A 14,820-nucleotide genomic window follows, 5' to 3' on the forward strand; every position below is an offset into this window, starting at 1 on the left:
AAAGCCAAAGGAGGAGTAACTCTGACACATGAGCTGGATCACTCTGGTGTTACCCCAGTGTCCTGGTTTGAAGGACAGGTGTCTGCCAAGAAAGGCAGAAACTTCTCTTTGAAATGGAGAATGTAAACCCCCTCCCTCCAAATTACTATTATCATTTTGAAATTAATGGGCTCTCAGGCAAATATATGGGAATTAGGAATAACAGTTCTTTACTAGGAACATTAAATTAGAAATGCAGTATTACACAGAACAATCCCAACCCCTGCCAGAGTCAGAATCCAAGCTGACACCCGTCAGTCAGTCAGGGTGTTGGCACAGTCCCATTCAATGGTGGCTGCATCCTCCTGCAGGGGCAGATGTGGTTCAGCTGGAGCAGTGCTCCTGGAGAAGGTGCAGTTTCCTCTGAAGGTGCAGGGATGATGTGCAAAGGTCTGGTTTTCCTCTGGAATGCAGTGGGAAGAAGGTTCCTTGGTGTCCAAAATGTCAGTTTTTATCTGGGTAGGAAAGGCTTGGCTCCTCCCCTGGCTGGAGCATCTCCCAGTGGGATGATGGAATTTTATCAGTCATGGCCTGGGACTCACTGGCCATGAACAGGAGATATCTCCTGGAGGGAGGATGGGCTGTGGGAAAGATAAAGATGATTGCCCAGCTGGTTTAAAGATGGCCCATGAGCAGATAATGTGTGCCAGGAGATCAGGGTCACTGCCCCAGCTGGGTTAACAGATGGGGACAGAACACACATTGCTGTCACACCAACCCAACACACCCCGAGGAGCTCCATGATTTTAAATCACTTTCTGTTTTTATTCCATGCCATCCCTGTGTATTCCATTACAAAAGTATCCAAGCTCATTTTTTGTTCATTTATGGCCTCACTTGATGGCTGAGCTTGCCCACCCAGGTTTTCCTGACACTGGACAATCCAAGCTGGGCTGAGCCACTCTGTGACCACTCAGTTTGGCCCTGGGTGTGAAATTCAGAGCTAAAAATATCTGTACATCCCTGTGAGCACTGACTCAGGCAGGGAGGGATATCCAAGTGGAAAACCATGTTTTTCCTCATGTGACAAGTCACATTTGGCCTGGAGAAGTGGCTTTTCTCTGGGGAGCCAAATCTTCCTCTGTAGTCAGTCCATGAGATAAAAATAGGTCAGATCTTGTTTCCACTCAGGATTCTGCATTGTGGGTTGGTTTTTGTTTTTTTTTTTTTTGGTTTGTTTTTTGTGGTTTTTGGGGGTTTTTTGGTTGGTTTTTTTTGGGGGGTTTTTTTTTTTTTTTTTGGGGGGGTTTTTTTGTTTGGTTTTTTTTGTTTGTTTTGTTTTTGTTTTTGTTTTTTTTCTTTTTGGTTGTTGTTGTTTGTTTGTTTGTTTTTTCTCTTTATGCTGGAAAAACCCTCCCTGATATCCAGGCAGCTGAACCTGTGATTTCCTGCACACCCACCTGTGGCTGCCAGCCTGGCTGTCCCCAGAGCTGTGGGTTGGGGTGGAAAGGGTGGGATTTGCTCTGCTGGCTGCAACCCCCAGAATTTCCAGGGGAGCTCAGCACGGGCTGGAGCATCCCCACAGTCAATGGAACGCTGAAATTCCCATCTCTGAGGAGTGCAAATGTTGGCAAACACTGACTGGGCTGTTGCTAAGCTACAGCAGCTGATGGGTGAGCACAGGGAAGCCCAGATCCCAAATCCATGGGGTGAGGAAGGGCTGTGTGTGCACAGGGAGCCACAGGAGACTCTGTGCCCTGCACAGCCCAGGCTGCCAATGGAGCTGCTGGGATGAAATCCAGGGATAGCCCGGGGCTGGGTGATGTGGAAAGCACAGTAGGATGCTTCAAGATTCTCTTTTAAGCTTGTGGAGGCTTTAAACAGCTTAGCCCCTCGCTGTAAAAATAAAATCAAAGGCTGTTATGTAACTCCCAAGCCCTTTAAAGCTTCCAGTGCATCCCTTGAAAGTTAAATAAATAAATAAGATTTTAATCTGGAAAACCCCTCAACCATCAAAGTAGTAAAAAAAAATATTAAATCCTGGCAAACAAAGCAAATAAAACCCACACTCTGACCAGGGGGAGGTTACAACACAGCCAAACTGGGAGTCTTCACCTCCCACCCTCACTGGGGTCTCCCCAGTGGCAGGGCAGACCCCTGGGGGCTTTTCCTCAACTTTTCCATTTCCCACCACTGCTGTTCAATGAATAAAGCCTAATCAATACTCCTGATAAAACTTCCCAGGTGGTAGGAGGGAGAGAGCCGCCTAAAAATTACCATTATAGTGGGAGAATTGATTGTCCCTCCAGTGACTCAGCAGCCCAGGTCACAAATCTGATTTTCTGTTTGGCTCTGACTGGTTATGGACTTGCCAACATGGACAGATGTCCCCAGTGTCACATCACCCTCCCAAGGCAGAGAGCCCAGGATATCCCAGCTGCAGCCTGAGATTTTCCATGGAATTGATTTTGCCAGGAATTGGTGGTGTTAATGCTACATAAACCCAGCCCATCTCCTGCCAGGAGCTTTAAGAGCAGGGTTTGGGCTGGCTGGTGACCAAGGAGGGGATGTCACAGCCTGGCTGGGAAAGTTTCCCTTAGTGCCTCCTAGCAGGGCATTTTTGGGGTATTTCTCCTTGGAGGAACTTCTCATGTGTCCAGGGTTTTCCAGAAAATGTTTTCTGTCTCCAGAGCAACACAGCAACGTGAGCAGGGAGAGCCTGAGTGCTGCTCAGTGGGGAAGGAGAAGCATCATTCACAATATGGATAATTCATGATGGATAATGCAGCTCCTGGCTCCTCTGCCAAGGCCTCCAGCACTGGGACCAGTGGGTGCCCCTGTGCAAACCCCCCTGGGCTGGAGCCAGGGTGATCCTCTGGGTCTTTCCCAATCCAAACAATTCCATGATTCTGTGATCACCAGCCTGAGGTGGGGCTGAGCCTCAGGGACAGGAAAAAACCAGCACCCAGTGAGCCCCAGGTGCTCCAGGTTCTCCCTGTCCAGCTTTTTTGGGAATGAATTTAAACCAAAAACCAACAACTGGTCTCGTGAAAGAAAATGAATCCAGCAAAGACCAGGGATCAGCAGGCAAGCAGCTCCCTGAGGATCCTGAGGATGGGATTATTTACCCAAACAAATTCCCTCAGAGGCACAAAGCCTGATGTTCCCCTGATTTTGTCCCAGGTTGGATGGAGACAGGGACAAACAGGGAGAACAACCTGCAGCAGCACAGAGAACTGAAGAGGGAAGAGATCAATCTCTCCCTGTCCAGGATGCCAAGGCTCCATCCAGAGATGCCCAGCACCATCCACACCCTCCAGGTGATGCCTGGAGAGGCTACCTGGGACAGATTTTGAGGAATAAAGTAATATTTTAATAAAATATTTATTAAGAGTCTTCAAAGGATTCACCTGGGGCAGTACAAGAGCCTGGCCATGGCTACACCCAACATCTGAGTCACGGAGTTTTCACACTTCTGCAAGTTTTGGTCCATTTAAATTAACCCCATATTGGGGTTAATTGTCCAACTCCAGCTCCAGATCCTGCAGTCCCATCCTCCCAGATTACTCTACTCAATTCAATGTTATTTACACTTTTTGTATAAATTACACCTTTTATACCCAGAACAGCAGTGTCCTTGGTTCTGGGGCTGGAAAAGGATTGTTTTGTGTGACTGAGCTGTGAGGAGAATTTGATAATATTTTATAAGAAGTTCAGAGTTATATATTAATGCAGTACAGAGTCTGGAAAATACAAAAGCTAAAACTGGAGGCATGACAGGGATCTCAGGCACCCCTCTCCATGGGAGAAGAGCAATCCCAGCCCCCTGGATGGAGAGCTGAGCTCAGCACTCAGCACAGAGCAGAGGGCTGGGTTTCATGTTGTCCTGGTGTGAAGGACAGGTGTCTGCCAATAAAGGCAGAAGCTTCTCTTTGAAATGGAGAATGTAAACCCCCTCCCTCCAAATTATTATCATTTTGAAATTAAGGGGCTCACAGGCAAAGAGATGGGAATTAGGAATAACAGTTCTTTACTAGGAACATTAAAATAGAAATGCAGTATTACACAGAACAATCCCAAAGCCTGCCAGAGTCAGAATCCAAGCTGACACCCGTCAGTCAGTCAGGGTGTTGGCACAGTCCCATTCAATGGTGGCTGCATCCTCCTGCAGGGGCAGATGTGGTTCAGCTGGAGCAGTGCTCCTGGAGAAGGTGCAGTTTCCTCTGAAGGTGCAGGGATGATGTGCAAAGGTCTGGTTTTCCTCTGGAATGCAGTGGGAAGAAGGTCCCTTGGTGTCCAAAATGTCAGTTTTTATCTGGGTAGGAAAGGCTTGGCTCCTCCCCTGGCTGGAGCATCTCCCAGTGGGATGATGGAATTTTATCAGTCATGCCCTGGGACTCACTGGCCATGAACAGGAGATATCTCCTGGAGGGAGGATGGGCTGTGGGAAAGATAAAGATGATTGCCCAGCTGGTTTAAAGATGGCCCATGAGCAGATAATGTGTGCCAGGAGATCAGGGGCACTGCCCCAGCTGGGTTAACAGATGGGGACAGAACACACATTGCTGGTCACACCAACCCAACACACATGTCCTCAATGCCATTTTTCTGTCCCAGTTTCACAAGCCTGTGCTGAAGTGTTCTCCAGCCCAGCACAGCCTGGCAGGAGCCCAGCTGCAATTCCATGAAGGAGCAGCAGAGTGGGAATGAAGACAAAGCACTGGGAGGGTTTGATGGACGACAGGCAGAGCTGCTCCCCCAGCACCCAAACGAGGACACAAATCAATGCAAAGTGTTTGATCTCCAGAGAGAAAGGGAAAATCAGCACATCCATCACTCTCCTGCACACACCCACTCGAGCTGGAGCAGCTGGGTTAGGGCAGGCTGGGATGGGCATCCAGAGGGTGTGAGCTCCCTTTTCCTTCACTAAGAGGAAAACACTCCCAGTCATCCTCAGTATCATCACTGGGGTACACATCTTTCTCCTTGAAAGAAAGGATTCAGCCTCACTTTAAGGAAGAGACACTGAGGGGATAAATCCTATCCCATGGCTGAGCTTTGGAGAGGAAGAATAAATTTGGGTTAGGAAAGGTATTGGGGAGAAATTATTGGCTGGGAGGGTGGGGAAGCCCTGGGATGGAATTTCCAGAGCAGCTGTGGCTGCCCCTGGATCCCTGGAAGTGTCCAAGGCCAGGCTGGACAGGACTTGGAGCACCCTGGGACAGTGGAAGGTGTCTCTGCCATGACAGGGGGTGGAATGAGATGAATTTTAAGGTTCCTTCCAACCCAAACCATTCCAGGATTCTATACATGGAGTAGGAGAGGAATAAGAACCCAGACCACAACCACAGATCCTCACTTTTTTCTAGCTGTGCAAAAACCAGTGACCTCAAGCATCAAGCACAGCAGTTACCCCAAAACCCTCCCTGAGCCCCCACCTCAAAATTTGGGTGCTGATCCCCTAATCCCCCCAGCCCAGCCTTCCTTTGCTCCTTATCTCCACTACAGAACCCCCCAGGATCCTGTTCTTGTCTATATCTTAAATCATAATTTTAAAATCACTTTCAGGAACACTCAGAAAATGCCCAGAAGAAACATTTGCCTTTTTAATCAGAGCCCACACTGATGTGACTGCTGGGGAGAGCCCAGCAGCTGTGGCCAGATGTGTCCTGAGGTCAATCCCAAGGCTGCTGTCACTCCCCAGGAGCAGACAGGCACAGCTCCATCTATTACAGCAAACCAGACAGGGTCAGGGCACAGAGCAACCTCCAGCTCACAATTACACATCCTTTTAAGCTCTGGCAGCTCTGTCACAGCCTCAGAGCATCCTGAGCAGCCTCCAGCCCCTGGGAGGTCTTACCTGGGCTAAAGGACTCTGAATCTTGGCATGGTTTGGGTGGGAAGGACCCCAAAGCTCATCCTGTTCCAATGCACCTTCCACTATCCCAGGGTGTCCCAATCCCTGTCCAGCCTGGCCTTCCCAAAACACAGAGTGGGTTTGGTCCCCCTGCTCTGGAAAATGAGGAAATTTCATCATGGAAACACAACAATGCCAAGCTGAATGATCTCTTTGCCATTTTATTTGTGTGGACGAACAGCCCTGGGCTCTTCTGCTCCCTCTGCTCTGGAAATGCCAGAGTTCCCCTCACCCTGCAAGGGTGGGAGTTGCTCAAACAGAGAAAGGGGCACAGAGGGTCCAGGGAGGAATTCTGAATAAAAAACCAGACCTCAGGCTGTGCCCCAGGAGCTCCAAAGGCTGGGAACAGCGTGGCCCCTGAGTGCCTCCCTCCTGCCCCCAGATCAGCTCCTGGCAGAGGGAAAAGCTTCACTCAGCCTCAGAGAGTTTTGGGGGAGCTGTAACCAATCCCCCCCATCCCTGCACCCCAAAATTCAGTGCCTGATGCTTTTACAGTTTGCTTTTGGAGTTGGGAAGGAAGAGGAATCCCCTTCCCATCTCCAGGGGGAATGGCTGGGATGGGAGCTGCCCAGCTGGATGGGGCAGATTTGGGGTGTGTGGGGAGCCTGGGGGGGTCCTGGCTGCCCCATCCCTTCCTGCCATCCAAGCTGGGGAAAGAACAGTGCTGAGAGATTTTCAGTGTGCTGTCACCATGGAAACCCCTTCCCCAGCATCCCAGGGATGCAAACTGATAAAGGGTCAGGAGGAAACTCCCTTTAGTCCCATCCTCTGGAGTTACCCAGCATGGGGAATCTGCTTCTGGACACAAAACCAGGAGAGCAGGACAGGGAAGATATTCCATCAAAATATTCTGCTCAGCTGTCCTCAGGCATCCTCTCCTGTCACAGTGCCCTTCTGAGGAACCCTGGCCCCTTCTGCACACTCGACCCAGCCCCATCCTGGGCACAGAAAAAACCCCAAACTCACAGAGTGATCACAGCAAATCCCATTCTGCTTCCCAGGAAAGTGGTGAAGGAAGGATGGAGGATGGAGGGGATGGAGGATGGATGGAGGATGGGGGATTGTGTTGGGTTGATGTGCCCAGCAATGTGAATTCTGTCCCATCTGTTAAACCAGCTGGGGCAGTGCCCCTGATCTCCTGGCACACATTATCTGCTCATGGGCCATCTTTAAACCAGCTGGGCAATCATCTTTATCTTTCCCACAGCCCATCCTCCCTCCAGGAGATATCTCCTGTTCATGGCCAGTGAGTCCCAGGGCATGACTGATAAAATTCCATCATCCCACTGGGAGATGCTCCAGCCAGGGGAGGAGCCAAGCCTTTCCTACCCAGATAAAAACTGACATTTGGGACACCAAGGAACCTTCTTCCCACTGCATTCCAGAGGAAAACCAGACCTTTGCACATCATCCCTGCACCTTCAGAGGAAACTGCACCTTCTCCAGGAGCACTGCTCCAGCTGAACCACATCTGCCCCTGCAGGAGGATGCAGCCACCATTGAATGGGACTGTGCCAACACCCTGACTGACTGACGGGTGTCAGCTTGGATTCTGACTCTGGCAGGGTTGGGATTGTTCTGTGTAATACTGCATTTCTATTTTAATTTTCCTAGAAAAGAACTGTTATTCCTAATTCCCATCTCTTTGTCTGAGAGCCCCTTAATTTTAAAATGATAATAATTTGGAGGGAGGGGGTTTACATTCTCCATTTCCAAGAGAAGCTTCTGCCTTTATTGGCAGACACCTGTCCTTTAAACCAGGACTGGGATGGATGGATGGATGGATGGATGGATGGATGGATGGATGGATGGATGGATGATGGATGGATGGATGGATGGATGGATGGATGGATGGATGGATGGCTGAGACACCCAGACCCCACCACCACTGTCCCCCTCTCCTCCTCCACCTCCAGCAGCTCCCAAGTCTTTGCAAGACCAGGTCTGCAGGAAAGGAATTTTGGGGCCACACCTTCATCTCTTGGAGGATGTGTTCCTGCAGAAACACCTGGAGGTGGCAAACCCCACCTTGAACCCTGCCCGTGGTTTTAGGCTCCAAGGGAATCTGAGCTGCATCAGGATGTACATTTTGGAGGTATTTGACAGATTTTCAGCTTGTTTCAGGAGTATTTTTTGTTTGTTTGTTTGTTTTGTGCCACACAGTTATTTATTGTGTGTTTTACCAAAAGGCAAGAAAGATGTAAACAGCAAGTGATCAAAGCAAGAGATCTTCTGTATCTAAAGGCAGGAGAGGCAGATGGAGTTAATTAATGCAGATGTTTAGCAAGAGAGGGGTTGGTGTGCAAACAGGTTGTTCCCAGAAGCGTCAATCTCATCCAATAAACAACTTGTGGGGGTGTGACAAACGCTGCTTTTGTCCCTTTCCATTACAAAGAGCTGAGTGAAAACTTTCGTTGTCGCTGTTTCATCCTGGAGAGAGGGTTTGAATTAACAGCACCCAAAAAATAATTCCCTGCTCCCCTTGGAAACATTCCCTTAACAGCACCCAAAAAATAATTCCCTCCTTCTTTTGGAAACATTCTCTTAACAGCACCCAAAAAATTATTCACTCCTTCTTTTGGAAACATCCTCTAAACAGCACCCAAAAAATAATTCCCTGCTCCTTTTGGAAACATCCTCATCTGCATGTCTTGATCCTGTTTCCTGAGGCAAAAGAGGAGTCAGGGATCCAGAAGCAAATTCCATGCTCAGCCTGCCAGCAAGGGAATGAATTGTGGCCAACAATAACAATGTGGACATCACTGCAACAACTGCAGCCAGCCAGGAACCCTCTTCCCCATCAGAGGATAATTCAGGATGTTGTGTCAGGTTTTATTTTTATTCCAAGAGATATTACCAGACATAAAGCTCTGGGCTGCCCCAGGTGATGGCCCCTTCCATCACCCTGCTCTGAGATCTGCTCCATAACTCAGGTTTACAGCCCAGCTTTCTGGCACAGATTATTGATCAATTATCTGGCTGGGGCTGCAGCAGGATGGGAGGCCAAGCCAGGGGAAGAGGAGCTGGGACAGCAGGGATGGGTGCAGAGCCCACCAGGGGTGTTCAGAATTCCTGGGGATTCAACAGTGCCAGAATCTTCCAGCACAGAGAGGAGGGAGGTGGGGGAGATTCCAGAGCAGGAAGAGTTGGCTCCATCTGCATCCAATTAATCAGCTGCAGGATGGACCATGGGGATGAAATGATGATCCAAATGGAAATCCAGACTGGTTTGAGTTGGGAGGGACCTTAAAGTCCATCCAGTGCCACCCCTGCCATGGCAGGGACACCTCCCACCATCCCAGGCTGCTCCAAGCCCTGTCCCAGCTGGCCTGGGACACTGCCAGGGATCCAGGAGCATTTGGGAAACCAGCCTAGGTTCTCACTAAGGGCAAAGGGATGATATTTTTGTGCAGAAAACGTCTGAAATGTGTTTCTGTGCAGCCTTACCTGGGTTTTTTTGAACTCAGGGTCTGAGACACTGCTGGGAAAGGAGCATTCAAACCCCTCTCAAAATGCATGTTGGAAGGGATGGAGGGGGACTGCAGGAAGAGGAGACACTGACTCAAGGGCTCCCATCTGTAGGTGATGAAGAGGAGGTGGTACAACCATGAAATACAATTATCCTGATGTTTTCTTCCCCTGTGTCTCTGACCCCTTCTCAAGATCCTGCTGTGAGCACAGCAGCTTGGGGCTGCTGAGTGATCTTCCCTCAAAAAAAAGGTTTAGAGTAACCATACCAAGGACCAACACCAAATAAGAGTTTCCCCTGGGTAAAGAAGTCTCCTGGTACCTCAGCACTGCACAAGGCCAGACTCAATGTGTCTCAAAGCTCCCAGCTGTGGGATGATGGAGCAGGAATGGGACTAGAAAATGGCCTCAAGCATCTTCATCTCACATTGCCACCAGTCTGTGGTGGAGAAGGAGGGGGGAGGGAGGGTAGGTTTGGGTGCTTTTTGCAGTGGCAGCCCTGTAGAAGATCCTCTCCCAGTGAGAATCTGGTTTGTCAGACACAAATTATCATTAAAGAACAAAAGGTTTGGCATTCACACCCCTTAGGTGGCTGTAACCACAGTGAATTAACACAGAACTGCAGCCAAGGGACCCCCCTGGAGCCTGGACTGGCCTTGCTGAGGTACATCTGTGTGAAGTAGCAGCAATCTTTTCTGTTCCCTTCTCCAGCAATCTGGCTTCTCTCCAGGTCTGCCTGAAAGGGAGATTTCCTGGCCATGGGGACAAGGCCACTGCACTGATGGGGGTCTGAAAACACAGCCCAGGGGTATTCAACAGCTAAACCCCAGCCCAGGTGGATTTAATACCTGAAAACACAGCCCAGGTGTACTTGACAACTGGAATCCCAGCCCAGATATATTTAACATCTGGAACCATAGACCAGGTGTATTTAACAGCTGAAAAAGCAGCTCAGGTGTGTTTAACACCTGAAACCACAGATCAGCTGTATTTAATACCAGGAAATAAAGCCCAGATGTATTTAATAGCTGAAAACACAGCCCAGGTGTATTTAACAGCTGAAAACACAGTGCAGGTGTATTTAACAGCTAAACCCCAGCCCAGCTGTATTCAATACCTGGAACCCCAGCCCAGGTGTATTTAACACCTGAAAACACAGCCCAGGTGTAGTTAACAGCTGGAACTACAGCCCAGGTGTATTTAACACCTGAAAACACAGCCCAGGTGTATTTAATAGCTGGAACTACAGCCCAGGTGTATTTAACATCTGAAAACACAGCCCAGGTGTATTTAACAGCTGGAACTACAGCCCAGGTGTATTTAACATCTGAAAACACAGCCCAGGTGTATTTAACAGCTGGAATCCCAGCCCAGGTGTATTTAACATCTGAAAACACAGCCCAGGTGTATTTAACAGTTGGAATCCCAGCCCAGGTGTATTTAACACCTGAAATTACAGCCCAGGTGTATTTAACAGCTAGAACCCCAGCCCAGGTGTATTTAACACCTGAAAACACAGCCCAGGTGTATTTAACAGCTGGAACCCTAGCCCAGGTGTAGTTCAGAGCTGTGTGCTCAGGACACCACCCCTCTGCAGCACCAGGGACACTGCAGCATCCCAGGGATGGAGCTGCACTGCAGGTCCCCACATCCCCAACTCCTGCTGCTTCTCCTAGACTGGAACAGAAAAAAAAAAAGAATTTAGGTTTTGTTGCTTTTCCCTCCCTCCTCAGCAAAGAGAAATGCAAGCAGGTTAGAGAGAATTTCCCTGGCAATATTTCACTCTGCCCCCAGCCCCTTTTTCCCTACTGAGGATTCCCAGCCTGAATATTGAGTACCTGAGCTCCCAACCACTCTGGGAGGTGATGGATTGCTGCTGAATGCAGGCTGAAGTTTTAAGCCAACAATTACTTTTCTCTGAAGACTTTTTCCCCACCAGAAACTGGGGGGCAGAGCACCTCAGGATTGTTTTTATGACCAATGCTGTCCCTGCAGGGGAACTGGGATCTTTAAGGGATGCTGGGTTATGAATTGCTCTCATTACTGGGGGGGAAAAATGCCCAGGGCCAGGTTGGTGTTTTTCTGTACATGATCCTGCTCAGTGTCAGGGGATTAATCACCACTTTTAAGGAGGATCAGAGCTGAAATGATTTAACCTCTGAGCAGAAACTCCATTTAAAAATGAAGGAGCCACTCAGAGCTTGGATCCAGAGCCTTCTCCTTCCTGCAGCAGGGAGGGAATTGAGGCTCCCCAGGGGCAGCTGGGATGGACCTGGGCAGGAGGAATGTTTGTAATCCTTTAAATCAAGTGGAGAATAATTTTTGGCAGGAAGAGATCACTGAAGAACAAACCCAGGAGAAGGGCTGAACCTCCAGAACATCAGTTTAGTTTGTTGTAAGTCAGAGTGTGGCACCTAAAAAAATTAAATAATCATTGAAAAAAAGGGCAGCTTTCCTCTTAATCCAACATGAAACACATTGAATAAAAGGCTGTCTCTGCTTGAGGGTCATGAAATTCCTACAGGCAACTTTTGGGGCTCTCATCATCTCATGGTCTTGAGCAGGTGATTGTTTTAGGCTGAGATTCAAGAAAACAAACCACCATGTGATCCACAGGGCATCAGGGACAGCAGGGATATTTTGTTATTTTTAAACCAAGCTGGGCAAAGTGGTTATTTGGACTCTGCTGTTTCTCACCTGCTGAGCTCAAGGGCAGAGCTGCTGAACCTTTTCTGCTCTCCCAACATCCCTGGGTGTCCCAGGGAGGACACAGTGAGCACACAGCTCCAGGACAGACCCAACAGCATTCCTTAATTCTGCTTGTCCAAAGCACTCTTGGAGGGTCCATCACTATGGAGTGTTCCCCAGCCTGGCAGAGTTATTTCCACAGGAAACACAGCATGAAAAGGATGAATGAGGCATTTAGTGATGCTCAAATTACAAATCACATCCCCTGGGCACAGAATCATTGGAGAAGATCTCTGAGATCTCTGAGACCACCCAGTCCAAGCTGTGCTAAGTGCCCTCCTTGTCCCCAGCCCAAAGCACTGAGTGCCACATCCAGGAATTCCTTGGACACCTCCAGGGATGGATGGGCACTCCAAACCTCCTGGGCAGCCCCTGACCACCCTTTCCATGGAGAAATTCCTCTCAATTACCCCTGTGGGGTACTTGGCATCTCTTGTGTGGACCAAAATTTAAATTCTGATTGGTTCAACCAGGGAAAGAAGGGAACTGAAATCACCTTTTGGAGCCCTTGTCTTGAATGCCAGCACCTGGAATGTTCAAAAAACACCTGGAGGTGACACTTGAGGATGTGGTGGCTGTGGGTTGATGGTTGGACCCGATGATGTTTCAGATTTTTTCCAACTTTAACAATTCCATGGCCTCACCTCGAGCATGGGGTCCCCTGGGACCTGCAGGAAGCTCCAACCTTGCTGGGCAGCAGAAGGAAGGACCTGAAAAACCACCAGGTCCCAGAGAGTGACCCCAGGCAGGAGGAGGAGCAGCCCTGAGCCTCTGTGGGAGCCCTGAGTCAGGTTTGATGACACACAGGGTTTGATTCTCCCTCTGCTTCCTTGGGAACAGCTTTGCTCCAAGTGCTGCCAGTCAGCACAATCCTTGCAGTTGAGAAAAGCCCCACAGCAAGGCCAGACTCTGGTGAGTCACAGTGACTGCAGAGCCTCCCTGGGGCTGCACTTGGCACCCAAGCAGCACAAGGAGTTCCCTGGTGCAGTGAGTGATTCTGATCAGGGGCAGATCCCAGAAATCACAGTGCTGCCCAGGAAAATACCCACTCAGAGGGCCTGCAGTGCATCACAACCAGCTCTTGTTCTCCTGGAGGTTATTTATTATCCTTTCTGTCTCTCTCCCATCTCCTCTCTCCAGCAATTTCCCCCAAACCTGCAGGAACAAAGAACTCAGGCACTTATTTACCACAACATTCCCTTGCTGAGACCACACTGGGACCAGGGCACAGGAGCTGGGGGATTTCCCTTCTGCTTGATGCTAAAAAAAAGTGTTTTTCTTTCTAAATCAATTCCCTCTACCTGCTCCAGCCTCACTCAGGTGTCCCATTCCCAGCACTTCTCATTATTCCCAATAACAGCAACAGGACCAAATTCCACAGTGTAAAACCACAAATCCTCTCTGCCCTGCTCCTTCCCTGTGCTCCTGCAGCTGGATCCTGCTCAGACTTCTTGGAATTTTTTCAGGCAAAAGCAGAGGTTTCATCTGTCTGCCCAATTCCAGGAGTGGGAATTTCACTAAAAACAGAGATCAGAGCCCTTTCCCTGCCCATCAGCCAGACCCCACCCAATGCTGCAAACTCCTTTTTAACACATCAGGCTCTGCTGTTTAAAGGCAGCTCTGGGATACAGTTTTTCACCAAGAGTCACATTAGAAGACATTCAAGTTGACTTTGACTTTTTCAAAGCAGGCCAAGTGTTAATAATATTAAAACTGAGAAGGGGGAAAAAATTCTCACTACCTGACATAGGAAAGAGGAGAGAGATGCAGTGAATTTTCATGTCTGGCAAAAGTGTTTCATCTGTTAATGGACTTTCATCTCCTTGCACCCTTTACATTTCACCCACTGAACCCTTGGCAGATCTGATCCCTCTACCATGAGCAAACTTGTGAACAGTGTGGCAAGGAGCTGAAGGAACCTGTGAATTTCTTGCTATCAGTTTTTATGGAATAGTGGACTCCAGCATGTGCCAAGTCCCTCCCAGCCCTGCTATTTCTGTATCAGCAACAGATGAACACGAGGAAGAATCTGCTTAGTTTGCAGTTTAAGTGGAATTAGATCCACTTCCTGCAGCTCCAGCCTCCCAAATGAGCACTGGCAACTTGATCTGAGTTTGGGATCACTGGCACAGCTGCACTGCCCTGCCCACCCACAGGGTTTGCCAAGGAAGGAGGGATGGATTTCCTGGGCAGGGTGGCCAGAAAATACCTGGTTTCATCTGACACAGGCAGGAAAAACTCACCTCCAAGCTGGAAATGGCTCCAAGGTCAGGTTGGATGGGCTTGGAGCAGCCTGGCCTAGTGGAAGGTGTCCCTGCCCATGGCAAGGGTGTGGGATGAGATGATCTGGAAGGTCCCTTCCCACCCAAAGCCACCTGGGATTCCAGGGAATGCCTCTGCTGAAGCAGCACAGCAGCCCAGGGATCCAATATAAGGAGGAGGGATCAGCATCAGCAGTGACACTGGGACACTTCCAAACAGCTCCCCAAGAAGTGTCCCCACCCAAAAGGTGTCCCCAGCATTCCTAAGGAAAAATAAAATCTTGCAATAAACACACCACTGCAGGGTGATCTGCCTTGAATCCTGCCCTGACCATGGCACAGGCACTTCTGGCTGTCATCAGAAGGTAGCTCAAAAGTTTTTGGGCACAAACTGGGGGTTTAGGGTTCTTTTCCCTCCAAACCATCCCATTTTCAGCTTCCCATGCA

Source organism: Oenanthe melanoleuca, chromosome 1A (genome assembly GCF_029582105.1).
Source record: "Oenanthe melanoleuca isolate GR-GAL-2019-014 chromosome 1A, OMel1.0, whole genome shotgun sequence".
NCBI classification, from domain to species: Eukaryota; Metazoa; Chordata; class Aves; order Passeriformes; family Muscicapidae; genus Oenanthe; species Oenanthe melanoleuca.